This window comes from Nicotiana tabacum, chromosome 8 (genome assembly GCF_000715075.1).
Source record: "Nicotiana tabacum cultivar K326 chromosome 8, ASM71507v2, whole genome shotgun sequence".
Taxonomy (NCBI): domain Eukaryota; kingdom Viridiplantae; phylum Streptophyta; class Magnoliopsida; order Solanales; family Solanaceae; genus Nicotiana; species Nicotiana tabacum.
The window spans coordinates 190,233,088-190,248,711 of record NC_134087.1 but is presented as its reverse complement, the minus strand read 5'-3'; positions in this window follow the sequence as shown (position 1 = coordinate 190,248,711).

The window sequence follows — 15,624 nt, the reverse complement described above, 5'->3', positions numbered from 1 at the left end:
AAATCAGGGACGAGGCTACGTGCACAGTCAGTCGAATAAATAATCATGGGCCCAAATCCAGCCCACGCGCGGTTGGCCAGACCTGGGCCACTGCTCGCTCGATGCGGGCCTGCCTGGTCTGTCTTCGACCTGGGCTCGACCTTCATGAGGTTGAGGCCCTGAATTTGTGTTCTTTATCTTGAAACATGGTTTCAAGAGTTATATATGGCAATTTATTGGAAAGGAAAGAACTTAATTTACAGTGTACAAATTTCATGCTTGGATTACATTATAGCATATATGGCAAAGTAAACTAAATCTGAGATGCAACCTAATTCATTGAGACCACTTTTATCTAACAGCATACATATACAATTATCATTCGATACCCTATATTGACATCAACTAGGCTTGTAAGCTAACTTCAGTATCCCAAAATATGAGCTATTAGACATTACATGACATTCAACACAACAGTACATGTATATAAACAACATTTGCAGATCTTCTCTTTTATACTCATTGCTCAAACTTTCGAGTTACATTGGTAGTGTAATTGTGTACCTGGTATAGAGGACAAAGAAGGAAGGAATGATCAGCTGGGTAGTATGCAGTAAACACAGCAACAACAACCAAACAGTAACAACACAACAGCAAACCAACAGCCACAAATGCTTTCCACAGTCCAACAGACAAATAGCAACAGTTTCCAGAGCAACAGAAACCACAGGTGGTCGAGGCCCAAACAAACAATCCCAGAAAAAGAGTAATGAACCAGTAGAAAATCCAAGATACCAAATGTGACAGCAACAGAAAAACCCAATAACCATAAAGCTCAGCTAATACCCGATACAGTTCCAGCAATCAGGAAGACTAAGACTCGAACCACAGCACACAGAAAACTCAGTATAGTAACAATCGCAGCAGAAACACACAGCCTTTCTCTTAATGGAACAGTAATGACCCTAGTTAGAATAACTAGCTTGGCTAGAATAGCCCAACCAATTTAGCTCCTCGTGCAGTTTTGGGCAGTGATTGGTTAAAGTGTTCTGAAAATTTCCCCTTTTTGTTTTCTCTTTTTCTGAAGATTAGAAGTCCAGCCCCCTTCTAAGTTCTCAAATGGCCTATTTATAAGCCAAATGACTCAGTGCAGCTAGGCTTCCCTCGTGCTGCAACTTTGCAGCCTGCCCATACTCTGTTAAAGTCATGCCTAAGCATCTTTTGTGCCAGCCCCTTTGGTTCCCCACGCCTGGTTTTGTTTAATCAGGAGTTATGGGCATCATTTTATTATTCAATTTAAGCCCCATACCCTTGTGTCTTGTTCCCCATTGGTATTAGTTTAATCCTAAATTAGTACCCTAGTTGTCAGATCATTTAAACTAATCATTTTTGTTCTTTTCAAACCCCAGACTACCCCTGTCAAACCTTGATTATTACTGCCCTGCCTATTGCAGCATCAGGGCATTTTTGAACTGATGAAAGTTCAAATTCAAGACTGCCTGGACTGAACCTTTTCAGTCATTTTTACAATGCAAACAAACCATTTTAAACAATGCTGGGGCATTCAGTCAGTGGCAACGTTCAACTAGTCATGCGACATTATTAGCTCATTCGATTCCTTAGTTATAGAAAACTAATCGACGACATTTATCGAGTCGACTATACTAATTATAGCAGGTAATAATCAGTCGCTCATATAAACTATACGTTCAGGGACCTAAAGGGCATCAGACAATTTTTGTTTAATTACTGGGGCCTATATGAGTTAACTTATCTGACGATTAAACTAATCGACGATCATGTTTATCACAGAGTACATTCAGAACACACACATAGAAAATCAATCGACCAAATAAAGGGTCTTTGCTAGAGATAGAAGAAAACAGACAAAGTAACAGACCAAAACAAATAACCACAACAACAAATCATGCTAAAAACTTAATTAGAACTGAACAAAGAGAAAAGGAGACTTACCGAAAAAGTTTGAAATCAAAACGGACCCAAATCAGACTCAACTTCGAACTCTTGAGGCCGAACAAACTTTAATCAGGGTGTTCTCACATGAGAACACCTTGGTTAAGGTCTATTAGACCTCAAACCCTTGTCAAAACCGGCCGGATTCCCCAGGTGCATGTGTTCTAAGGTCTGGATTTCCAGATCTTATTTTTAGGGAGTTGTGGGTAGATTCGGACCAAACCAAGCTTGGTTTGGTCACGAGGAAGGTCAGGGGAGTGTCTGATACAAAAATGGTGCGGTTTGGTGTAGATCGAGTTTTGTCTCGAATCTTCAAATCCAGATTCGAGGCGATAGGAGATGATTCGAGGTTCGTGGATTCGCGTTCAGGGGAGTGAGGGGGTCTTAGGGTGTTCGGGAGGTGGCCACCGGCGTTCATGCCGCCGGGTTTTGGTGGAAGGGAAGCTAGGGCGGCTTGCTAGGGTTTGGGGTTTCAAGCTTGGGGAAGGAGACGAGTGAGGGGTGGGGTTTGGTTTGGGGCGTGGGGGTAAGGGGTCAGGTTTATATACGATCTAGGGGTTTAGATCCTGGCCGTTGGATCAAACGAGACCTATGGCCAGGATCTATTCACTTAGGGAAAACGGTGTCGTTTGGGTTTTGGTAGTGGGTGAGACCGGGTAAGGTTGGATCGGGTCAAAACTGGGCGGGTTTAGGGGAATGGCCTAGGTCCGTTGGATCAAGGGGTTGGACGGCTCAGATCACCTTCCTTAGACGACGTCGTTTGGGGTCGAACGAGTGGCCTGATCGGGACCGTTCGTTTGAGTCAGATCAATGGTTCTAATCAGGGGTACTGATGCGACGTCGTTTGGGGGTCCTGTTGGGGCAGCCTGATTTGGACTGGGTTTTGGTGCTGGTTTGGGCCTGCTTTGTTTCATTTCTTCTTTGGCCCAAACCGGTTTTCTTTCACTCTTTTGCTTTCTTTCTTTTTTTTTCATTTTTCTTTTAAAACAAAAATAAAAATAATAGATAATAAAACAACGAAATTAAAACTAAACAACAATGTAACATTTTAACACAATTATCACAAAAATATTTAAGTAAGTTAACTAAAAGCCTAGAACGAACGATGCACACATATATATATATATTTTTTTGAATTTTCTTTTACCGACACATAGTTTTGTATTTTTGTTTGATAGTGACTGGATGCAAAATGGGCAGACACACAAATGACCAACAACACATGTTACGGAAAGATCGAAAAATTGTACAGCGAAACCATTTGTCACTATTTTTATTTTCTTTTGGAGCGATCGTCCGTGAGGCAAAAATCACGTGCTTACAGCTGCCCCTCTTTGCACGAAGACACGAAGGGTTTTCGCGCAAAGATAAGCGAGCGATTTTTGCCCGTCCGAATACTCCGTGTGAAGCATTTTTTTGAAAAAGATTTGACCGAACCTTTGCTTCAGAGGTTTCCTACATATCCTGGGCTGAACAGGAATCAGGTCAATGTAGTTCGGGAAATTTTGGTAGCTGGGACTACCGTGCGGCTGTAATGCTTGCTGTTGTTGTGCGCTGTTGTATGCTGCTGTAGGATGCTACTGCTCAACCGATCTCCTTGTTACATTGCTCTAAAAGGAAAACAAGAAGCTAAGCTAGACTGAGGATCATGAGATCTTATCCATCTTCCACTTGTTCTTGTTGCCTTGCTTTCTTGTCGACTAACACTTTCCTCTGACGCCTTTATTTTGTGAACTTGGAGATGATGCTGGTCCTTCACCTTTTCTGAATGTCAGTTCTCATCACTTTGCTTGATTTGCTGGGAACATGGCTTTCTTCCTTAAATCTTTCAATGGTTTCTTCAGCGGTATGGTTTTTCATCAGAATTGTTATGTTGGGCATGCCATAATGTTTCTGAACTGCTTCTTCTGAGACGCGTTTTTCCTTCCTTTTGAATGTGCGCTTGCTTTGGCAGACTTCTGCTTCTTGGCGCTGGGGATTTTATTGTTTTTCCTGCTTGGGGCTCTCTGTTGTAACCTTCCGTCTTCAGGTGGGGCTACTGACTCCAAACTCTAGAGCTAAAAGTGTTCCCGCATTATACTGGTGGGCGACCTAGAACTTAAAAGTATTCCCGCATTATACTGGTGGGCGACCTAGAACTTAAAAGTATTCCCGCATTATACTGGTGGGCGACCTAGAACTTAAAAGTATTCCCGCATTATACTGGTGGGCGACCTAGAACTTAAATGTATTCCCGCATTATACTGGTGGGCGACCTAGAACTTGAATGTATTCCCGCATTATACTGGTGGGCGACCTAGAACTTAAAATATTCCCGCATTATACTGGTGGGCGACCTAGAACTTAAATGTATTCCCGCATTATACTGGTGGGCGACCTAGAACTTAAATGTATTCCCGCATTATACTGGTGGGCGACCTAGAACTTAAAAGTATTCCCGCATTATACTGGTGGGCGACCTAGAACTTAAAGTATTCCTGCATTATACTGGTGGGCGACCTAGAACTTAAAAGTATTCCCGCATTATACTGGTGGGCGACCTAGAACTTAAATGTATTCCCGCATTATACTGGTGGGCGACCTAGAACTTAAAAGTATTCCCGCATTATACTGGTGGGCGACCTAGAACTTAAATGTATTCTCGCATTATACTGGTGGGTGACCTAGAACTTAAATGTATTCCCGCATTATACTGGTGGGCGACCTAGAACTTAAAAGTATTGAAATTGCTTTCCCGTTCTTCCGAGAAAATTTTCGACAATTGGCAGAAAATTTTCTGCCCCAGTTTTTTGTGACTTCCATGGCGGTGCATCTTGCTGCCATCATCAATCCTTTGTTTTCCTGCAGCAGACAAAAGGATTTAATCAGTTTTAATCGTGGTGGTAGAGGGTGCCTTTCTGGCGAGCCGTTTTTCTCTCTTCCCCCTTTCTTGCTCTTTGTTCCCATAATTGGTTGGCGGGCAAAGTTGCCTGTTGGGGGTCTCTAGCCTGCTGGGGATTGGTTTTCAATTTATCCCCTTTTCTGCTTTCTTTTTAAACACATGATGTGGGAGTCTGCTTCTAACTCCCGAAACCACTCCCTTTTGGAGCCTACTTCTTCCAAAATTTTCGGGCACAATCACTGCATTGCCCGGGACCGGACTTTAAGACTGTTTGTATTATCCTGCATTGGATGAATTCCCCTTTGGTTCCTGGTAGTAAGCTTTGAAAAATCCTTTCAAGACACATTTTAGGAAAAGAAATAAAAGATATGGAAAGGAGAAAATCTTTCTGAACCAATATTTTTTGTGGGAGGAGACAATCAAAAGAACTTATCTGGAGGACACAACTGGCCCCTGTGATCATGGCGTGCACCATAGATTTCCGACCCAGTCTATTTGTATCAATTGATTTGCCCGATGGTTTGACTTGCTGGGGATGATAAAGCAGTGTTCCTTTCGTTTCGAATGTGGTAGTTTCACTGATCTGTCTCGTCGCCTCATAGTGCCCTTCGAGGGGTTTTCACTAATGAGACTCTCTCTTTTCTCTCATCTCCCGGCGCCTTATGGTGCCTGTGAGGGTTTTCACCAATAAGACTCTCTCATTTCATATCCCTCATCTTACATCGCCTCTCGGTGCCTGCGAAGGTTTTCACCGATGAGACTCTCTCATTTTATTTCTTTCGAGGAATCGGGGCGTTGTAGATACGACCCTCTCTTCTGGAGATTCCTTCGACTATCAATTCATTTCCAGTCTTACGATCCTCTTCTTTGCTGGGGATTGATGTATTATTTTCGGTCTTATTTGCCTGACTTGACATCTCTTGAACATTGATCGGGAGGTCTTTGGGACGTTGATGTTGGTTTTGGTGTGGAGTTAAAGAAAGGCTATGAAAAATGAAAATAATTTGATGGGTGATGTGCTACAACTTTTGGAATCAAACCTTTGTTGGAATTTTAAAACATAACTTCTGCCCCAGTTTTCTTGCTTGGGGAATTTATTTTTTACACTTATGTTGCGTTATGTGCGTTACGCACGCTGTGCCTATTATGCACACTATTATGCATCATACATTTACTATGATGCCTACTATGACCGAGCCGTGAGGCGCCTACGTATCCTATTTGAGGAATCAGGTCAAACGTAGTTCCCACGGTTTTATATTCCTTGATTTTTCTTTTCTTTCTTTTCATTTTCTTTTCCTTTTCTTTTTCTTTTTCTTTTCTTTTCCTTTCTTTTCTTTTTCTTTTTTCGTATCTTTCCCATTAGTGATTCCAAAAGAGGGGTATTAAAAGAATTTGCTTAAGGCTCAAAGGAGGAAGCGAGGGTTAAAAGTGTTTGGATAGAAGAAAGAATTGCCTCCGTCATCTCATTATTCAACAAATGCCAAATACAAACAAATAAACCAAAATTGCCATAATTTAAAGAAATTACGCATAATATCTCTTGACTGCATCTGAATTGATAGCCATGTCGACACATCTACCTTCGACATCTGTCAAACACAAAGCACCATTGGCCAAGACTCTGGTCACGATATAAGGCCCTTGCCAATTTGGGGCGAATTTGCCTTTTGCCTCGACCTGATGTGGGAGGATCTTCTTCAATACCTGCTGCCCTACTTCAAACTTCCTGGGGCGCACCTTTTTATTATACGCTCTTGCCATTCTCTTCTGGTACAGCTGACCATGGCACACTGCTGCCAATCTTTTCTCATTTATCAGGCTCAACTGTTCCAAGCGAGCTTTGATCCATTCATCATCATCAATTCCGGCTTCAGCGACAATTCGGAGGGACGGAATTTCGACCTCCGCTGGTATCACGGCCTCAGTTCCATACACCAACAAATAAGGAGTTGTGCCTATGGAAGTCCGGACGGTAGTGCGGTAACCCAACAAGGCAAAGGGTAGTTTCTCGTGCCATTGTCTGGACCCTTCCACCATTTTTCGCAGTATCTTCTTGATATTCTTATTGGCTGCTTCGACTGCTCCATTTGCCTTAGGACGATATGGGGTGGAATTGCGGTGTGTAATCTTGAATTGTTGGCATACCTCTCTCATCAAGCTGCTATTAAGATTCGCACCGTTATCCGTGATGATCACTTTTGGGATCCCAAATCTGCAGATGATATGGGAGTGAACAAAGTCCACCACTGCCTTCTTGGTTACTGATTTGAAGGTTTTAGCCTCAACCCATTTGGTGAAGTAATCAATGGTCACTAGAATGAACCTATGACCGTTGGACGCTGCTGGCTCGATGGGCCCAATGACATCCATGCCCCATGCTACAAACGGCCAGGGTGCTGATATCGTATGTAACTCTGTTGGGGGAGAATGAATCAAGTCTCCATGTATCTGGCACTGATGGCATTTCCTCACGAAAGTGATACAGTCGTGTTCCATGCTGAGCCAATAACACCCTGTTCGAAGGATTTTTCTTGCCAATACATATCCACTCATGTGTGGCCCACAAACTCCAGCATGTACTTCTGCCATAACCGTTGTTGCCTGCTTGGCATCTATGCATCTCAACAATCCCAGATCCGGGGTTCTTTTGTACAATATTCCCCCACTGAGGAAGAAACCATTCGACAACCGCCGGAGGGCTCTTTTTGGTCTCCAGAGGCATGTTCTGGATATATCCCCATCCTGAGGTATTCCTTGATATCATGAAACCAGGGTTCGCCATCTGCTTCTTCTTCTATGGCATTGCAGTAGGCGTGCTGATCACGGACCTGGATGTGTAAAGGATCAACATACATTTTGTCAGGGTGGTGCAACATTGATGCCAAGGTGGCCAAGGCATCCGCAACCTCATTGTGAACTCTCGGGATGTGTTTGAACTTTACCGATCGAAATTGCTTGCTCAGATCATGCAAGCATTGTCGGTATGGTATGAGATTTAGATCTCGTGTTTCCCATTCACCCTGAATTTGATGTACCAAGAGGTCCGAGTCTCCCAAGACCAAGACGTCTTGGACATCCATGTCAGCAGCCAAGCGCAGACCCAGAATGCAAGCCTCATACTCGGCCATATTATTGGTGCAATAGAAGCGTAGTTGAGCCGTAACAGGATAATGCCGTCCTGTTTCAGAAATGAGTACTGCTCCTATTCCAACCCCTTTTGCGTTTGCAGCTCCATCGAAGAAAAGCTTCCAACCTGGTTCCTCAGGTAATTCCAACTCATTCGTATGCATCACCTCTTCGTCAGGAAAATACGTTCTTAAGGGCTCGTATTTTTCATCAACGGGATTCTCTGCCAAATGGTCTGCCAGTGCCTGGGCTTTCATGGCCGTCCTCATTACGTAGATGATATCAAACTCCGTGAGCAGAATTTGCCACTTTGCCAACCTTCCCGTGGGCATAGGTTTCTGAAAGATATACTTCAATGGGTCCAAGCGGGATATGAGATAAGTAGTATATGAAGACAGGTAGTGCTTCAACTTCTGAGCTACCCAAGTTAGGGCGCAGCACGTTTTCTCGAGTTGAGTGTATTTGACCTCATGCACTGTGAATTTCTTGCTAAGATAGTAGATGGCCTGTTCCTTCCTTCCTGTGTCGTCATGTTGCCCCAGTACACAACCAAATGAATTTTCCAAGACTGTCAGGTAAAGAATTAAAGGCTTCCCGGGCTTAGGAGGGACCAATACGGGTGGATTAGACAGATACCCTTTGATTTGGTCAAAAGCCTCCTGACATTCTGCCGTCCAACTTACCGCAACATCCTTTTTCAACAGCCAAAATATGGGCTCGCAGGTTGCTGTGAGTTGAGCGATGAACCTGCTGATGTAATTGAGTCTACCCAGCAAACTCATTACCTCTGTTTTGTTCCTTGGCGGTGGCAAATCTCGGATGGATTCAATTTTGGACGGGTCTAACTCAATCCCCCGTCGACTGACGATGAATCCTAGCAACTTTCCTGATGGAACCCCGAATGCGCATTTGGCCGGGTTAAGCTTGATATCATACCTCCAGAGTCTTTGGAAAAATCTCCTTAGGTCTGCTACATGGTCCTCCTGACGCCAAGATTTGATGATCACATCATCGACGTACACCTCGATTTCCTTGTGTATCATGTCATGAAACACAGCAGTCATTGCTCGCATGTACGTTGCCTCGGCGTTCTTTAACCCGAACGGCATTACCCGATAGCAGTAGGTTCCCCATGGCGTAATAAACGCTGTCTTCTCAGCATCCTCTTCGTCCATTAGGATCTGATGATAACCCGCATAACAATCCACAAAGGATCCGATCTCGCGCCCAGCGCAATTGTCGATCAGGATATGAATGTTAGGTAGCGGAAAATTGTCCTTGGGACTTGCTTTGTTGAGGTTGCGGTAGTCGACGCACACCCTGATTTTTCCGTCCTTCTTTGGGACTGGTACCACATTGTCCAACCACTCGGGATACCGAGTGACCCGAATGACCTTCGCTTGTAACTGCTTAATCACTTCTTCCTTGATCTTTACACTCATTTCCGTTTTAAATTTCCTTAGTTTTTGCTTGACCGGAGGGTATGCCGGGTCAGTGGGCAATTTGTGAACCACTAAATTGGTGCTTAATCCAGGCATATCATCATAGGACCAGGCAAAAACATCTTTGAATTCCCTGAGAGTTTTGATCAATTATGTTCTGACATTCGGCTCAATGTGGATGCTAATTTTGGTCTCTTGGACGTTATCAGCGTCTCCTAGATTCACAGCCTCGGTGTCATTTAAGTTAGGCTTGGGTTTCTCTTCAAATTGGCACAGTTCTCTGTCTATTTCTTCGAAGGCTTCGCCTTCGTCACATTCAGATTCATCGTCACAAACGACCTTTTGCATCATTGAGTTGGTTTCAGATTGATTTATTAGACTAGGTCAAAGATTCGCTGTGCATGCCATGTCATTAGAACCAGTAAAAAGAGAAATGTTCAGAAAGAAAAAGAACAAGACAAAAATTAAAATGAGACAAAAGAAAAGAACTTTATTAAATTTGCGGGATAAAAAGGGTTCACACTTTTACAAAACGAAAGTAAAATTTGGATTACACCCTTGAATAATCCGATCAAACAAACAAACAAACAAAACATAAATCAAAGCCTACTACCAAGACTCCTCTCGGACAGGAAGAGGAGTAACCGTCCAATTGTTGGTCTTGGCCTCAAGCCCCACAAATTGTATCTCTGCTCTGCTGGAACCTTCTCCAGCTTCCACCATACTGACATCCGCGAACAGCCTCTCAAAACTCTGATTCAGGTCTTCATTTATACCGATCAAAGGTCCTCGAATCTTTGGGATCGCTGACCCCTTGGCACTTGCTTTAACAAAAGACCTTGAGAGGCGTGGCACTGGTTTAGGCAGAAACCAGACCCTCTTCTTCATTTTTCGCGCTTGCTTCCTGTCTGCTGCGGTTGGTTTGAACCCCAACCCGAAAGTTTCCAGATTCTTAGGAAGGGAGACAGGTTGGACTATCCCTTGAAGTTCAACTCCCAGGCCTTTTCCCGGCACAAACCCATTACCCAGCATTTCTGATACCATCATGACTGTTGCGGCAGCTACCCTAGGGTGCGGGATGATTTCTCCTTCAGAAATTTTGTTGGCTGACCCTGTATCGAGAATCTGGTAGACCCAGGGACCCTTGTCATCAGTGGTCTCTAGGAAAGGCACAATGGTTCCGCCCATGGTGCATGTTGTATCCTTGCCGTGCAACACGACCTCTTGTATTTCCCACTCGAACTTCACTGTCTGATGTAGGGTGGAAGGCACCGCTTTGGCTGCATGAATCCAGGGTCGTCCCAACAGCAGATTGTAAGAAACTGTGGCATCTAATACCTGGAATTCCATGGTAAACAGGACTGGACCGATGGTCAGTTCAAGCACAACATCACCCACAGTGGCTGTTCCGTTTCCGTCAAACCCCCGGACACAGATGCTATTCTCCCGGATTCTTCCACGGTCAATCTTTAACTGGTCCAGGGTGGATAATGGACAAATATTGGCGCTTGAGCCGTTATCCACCAATACTCGAGTTACCACCGAGTCTTCACATTTGACAGCTAGGTATAGAGCTTTGTTATGCTCTGTACCTTCCACCGGCAGGTCATCATCTGAGAATGTTACCCTGTTCACTTCGAAGATCTTGCTGGCAATGGTTTCTAGGTGGTTTACAGAAATCTCACTGGGTACATGAGCCTCGTTCAATATCTTCAACAGGGCCCGACGATGCCCCTCAGAATGGATCAGCAACGACAACAGTGAGATCTAGGCCGGTGTTTTTCTCAGCTGTTCGACCACAGAATAGTCATGTACTTTCATCTTCCTCAGAAATTCTTCAGCCTCTTCTTCGGATACTGGCTTCTTGGTTGCCACTGGGTTGGTTTTTCTTAGCTCCACCGGAGCAAAACATCGACCTGATCGAGTCAGCCCTTGCGCTTCACAACTGACTTCTTCCACCTGTTTTCCTTGGTACGTCACCACTGCCTTTTCATATTTCCAGGGCACAGCCCTGCTGTCAATCATCGGCAGTTGGACCACCGGCTTTATGGTCACCCGTTCTCTACATACCCCTTTCAACATGACTGCTGGTGTGGGCAGGATCCCTGGTATTACCAACTTGCTTGGCTCGGGTTTGCTTGCTATGACGGACAGGCTCTTCCCCAATATTACTACCGGCTTGACGCCTTCTCCCTGCGACTGTACACTTGTTCCTCCACTGGTTAAGACTTCTTTCGGGGCGGCTTGGATCATCATCACTGTTTGTGAGGGTTTTCTTAATTCTCCTCCCTCACACACCAACTTAATCATGTGAGTTTCATGGTGCGCTGGCAGTGGGTTTTGGTTGATGTTAGGAGCCTCCGGTGTCTGGACCTCGATCTTATTGGTGTCAATAAGATCCTGTATGGCATGCCTTAACTTCCAGCACTTCTCGGTATCGTGCCCGAGCATCCCTGAACAGTATTCACAACTGATTGAACGATCCAAATTCTGAGGCGGGGGATTTGGTTCCCGAGTATGGACAGGACTAACCAAACCCAATTGCCGCAGCTTGTGGAACATAGTGGTGTAGGTTTCTCCCAGTTCGGTGAAGGTTCTTTGCTTCCGCAACCTGTCATTCCTAGCATCTGGATTTCCCCGGAAGCCTGACCCTGAAGGGTTTCTATATGCCCTTGGTGAAGGGTAGGTGTTTTGTGGTGGTGCGTATATGTTCTGGGGAGCCGGTGCGCGCCATTGTGGGCAAACCGGAGGCTGAGTGTATACCTGGGCTTGGTGTGCGGAACAATGTGGTTCTCGAGGTGGATAGAAATTTTGTGGTGGGTTGTATGGGTAGTTTGACCTGTGAGGCCTGGGTTGATTGTAGTGCGGCCTGCCAGCCCTGGACCAACTGCCTGCCTCGATCGTGGCAACCTCTTCTTTCTTTCTTCTTAGCGCACCTCCCGTGCCGCTTTGAATAGCCTGGGTTGTGGCCTTAAGTGCCGAATAGTTTAAAATCTTGTCCGACCTCAAACCTTCTTCTATCATGACCCCTATTTTGACCACCTCGTTGAAAGATTTTCCAACCGTTGTCACCAAGTGACCAAAGTAGGTTGGATCCAATGTCTGCAAAAAATAGTCTACCATCTCTCCCTCTCTCATGGGAGGATCGACCCTAGCTACTTGTTCTCTCCAGCGGAATCCGAACTCGCGAAAACTTTCCCCGGGTTTCTTCCCAGTTCTCAATAACGTGAGACGGTCAGGGACTATCTCTAGATTGTACTGGAAATGACCTGCAAAAGCCTGTGCCAGATCATCCCACGTGTACCACCTGCTGAAATCCTGCCTGGTATACCATTCCAGTGCAGATCCGCTCAGACTTTGGCCGAAATAAGCTATCAAAAGCTCATCCTTGCCTCCTGCCCCTCTCATTTTGCTACAGCATCCCCGCAAATGTGCCATGGGATCACCGTACCCTTCATATAAATCAAACTTGGGCATCTTGAACCCAACCGGGAGTTGGACATCTGGGAAAGGGCACAGATCTTTGTATGCCACGCTGACTTGACTGCCCAGCCCGTGCAAGTTCCTGAAGGATTGCTCCAGGCTTTTGAACTTTCTCAACACTTCTTCCTGTTCAGGGGCCATAACCGGCTTCTCAACCTCTGCCGATACTTCCAAATGGGGATTGTAAGCCTGTGGTTCCGGTGCGTGGAATGTAGGCTCAGGGGGATAGTATTGGGTGTCGTGAGCCTGAAACAATGGCTCACTAGTCGTTCGCTGCAAAGGAGCTGATGTAGGTCCCACAAAAATGGGAATGTTGGGTGTTGGGAGAGGTTGATGGGGTGGTGGAGCTTGGGAATCGTGAGGGCTTCTTTCTTGATGATAGAGGGGATTTGGGCGGCTTGTGGAAGGGCCAGAGTGAGGGTATTCCGGCATGTGTCCCAGTGTCTCAGGGCTCTTTTGTGTTTTGGCCAGGGCTAGCTGCATTGCATGCATCTCTAGTCCCATCCTTTCAATCTTTTCCATTGCCTCTTTTAGCAACTGGCTCATCGGCCTTTCTTCCTCATTACTATTCTCCGAAGTAGTCATGCTTGATGCTATCGGTCCTTTGGATCTGGTTTGGTATGAATGTGTTGCCAGAATTCTTTAACAACTAACTGTCTGGTATCAGACAACAACAAACTTTGTTAGTGTTAGAGCTTAACAGATTTGATCATAACACATAGAGGATGCAATGCACCTAGGCAGTTAACCGTTTCTACATGCTTTGCTTCAAACAACATGCGTCATCCCGGTTTGCTCATTTGTCTCTTTAAAGTATTTTGCGAAACCCTGCGTTTTATTCTATTTACATTTTCTTTTCTTTATTTATTAAAAGCGGTCGAATCTTATGGGGATTGCCTACGTATCACGTCCCCGCGCGAATCAGACCAGGCGTAGTTCTGCCTCAAAGTAGAGACACATAGAAATTCTTCTAGAGTCACTTAATTTCATTATCAAAATTTGCTATTACACATTACTTCAAACAAAATAGCAACAGTACAGACTCCTCTGTTTTAAACTTGGTTTGAGGAAAAGAAAACAACATACGGGGAAACAACAAACAAAACGACCAGGACTTGGTCAACTAATTTTCCAACTTAGGGACCCACGAGGCATCTTTCGGCCCTTTCGCGGCCCTAGGTGTAAGGCCTCTTTGCAAGCTCTTCAACTCGTTCATAATCCGGTGGACGCAGCCCATGATGGAAGCAATGAGGGTTTCCCGAGGTGTTTGCTCGCATGCCAAACATTTTAGGTAGATGTAATGCCCAATTTCGTCAATTCTTGCTCGAATGTTGTCCCTTTCTGCGAACAATTGCCTTATCTGTCGGCTTTTCAATCCTAGCGTTTGTGCATCGGTGGCGAGCTAATCCTGGAACATATCCATTTGCCTTTCCATCCTTGTCATTGCATTGTAATAGCGTCTTCGGTCGGCTTGGGCATCTTGTGTTTTCTTGAAGTTCCGCTCTTGCAGAGCAGCATTTGTTTCCTTTGCTGTTTTGACGCTCAGTTCACAATTCCTCATGACTTGCTGTAGGCGCTTCCTCCGGGCCATTGTACCTTCTGCCCATTTGGCCCTCATCCTTGCTATGCAAGCCTCTGATTGGTCTAATTCTTCTTGGCTCTGGATGACCTGATTTCTCAAACTGGCTATCAATCTTTCGTCGGAGCAGCGCTTCTGTCGGTCGATGTTATTCTTACTGGCTTGACGAAGGCGGGCCCTCAGGGTTTGGTTCTCTTGGGCTAGCTTATCTTTTTCAGCCTGCTCTTGGGCGACTTGCACGTTGTTTTCGAATACAATCCTTTCAACTTGTCGCTTCAGCTTCCTAATTTCAACCAGGTAACCCTCCTCTTTTGCGAGCCAGTCCCATTGTCCTTGCGATGACTCAACAAAATTTCGGAGGTGAGGCCGTTTGGTTGGCCGTTTCACGATGTTCTTCTTGTTCTGCCAAGTGAGATAGGCCGGCGAGACTTCACCCCTAGACATATCTTTTACCCGGGTATTTGCCGTCAAGTACTGGCATTCACTCCATATGCAACGAACTGTCTTTTCAGGAAATTGGCCGTCACTGCTGACCTCGACTGCATAAGTGCTGAGATCTTCGTCCGGGTGTGGTACTTGACATCTTCCCAACTGTCTCATTACCCTGTAAGGGGCATAAGGTTGAATACCCCTGAGTCCCATCAAGAGGAAGTGAGGACCAGTGGCGGGCATGTATATGATTTCTTCCACAGAAAGCCAACCCAAAGTCCAGTTTACTTGGTCTGCGGTGATGATCCGGAGATAGGATATCCATTCTTCAAACCCTCCCGGCGATCGAAAACCTGAAACCCTTAGGCTATAACCCTCGATGCAGCCCCCATTTGTAGACATGTAGTGCATATACTGAGGATGGTGACACAAGTGTTCGATCATCCACATCTGTAACAACAAGTTGCACCCTTCGAAGAAGTCTGCTCCAGCTTTACAAGCTGTGAGGGCTCGGTATATTTCTGACATTATCATGGGAGCAAGGATGCTTTTATCGTTGGTAATCAGGATTTTGACGATTCCAGCCACCTTTAGATCGATATTTCTATCTTTTCGGGGAAACACCACAAGGCCCAAAAATGCCACCATAAAAGCGAACCGCCTATGCTCATTCCATTTTACCAGGTTTACCCTGCTACAAATACTACTTTCTGGATCATTAAATCCTC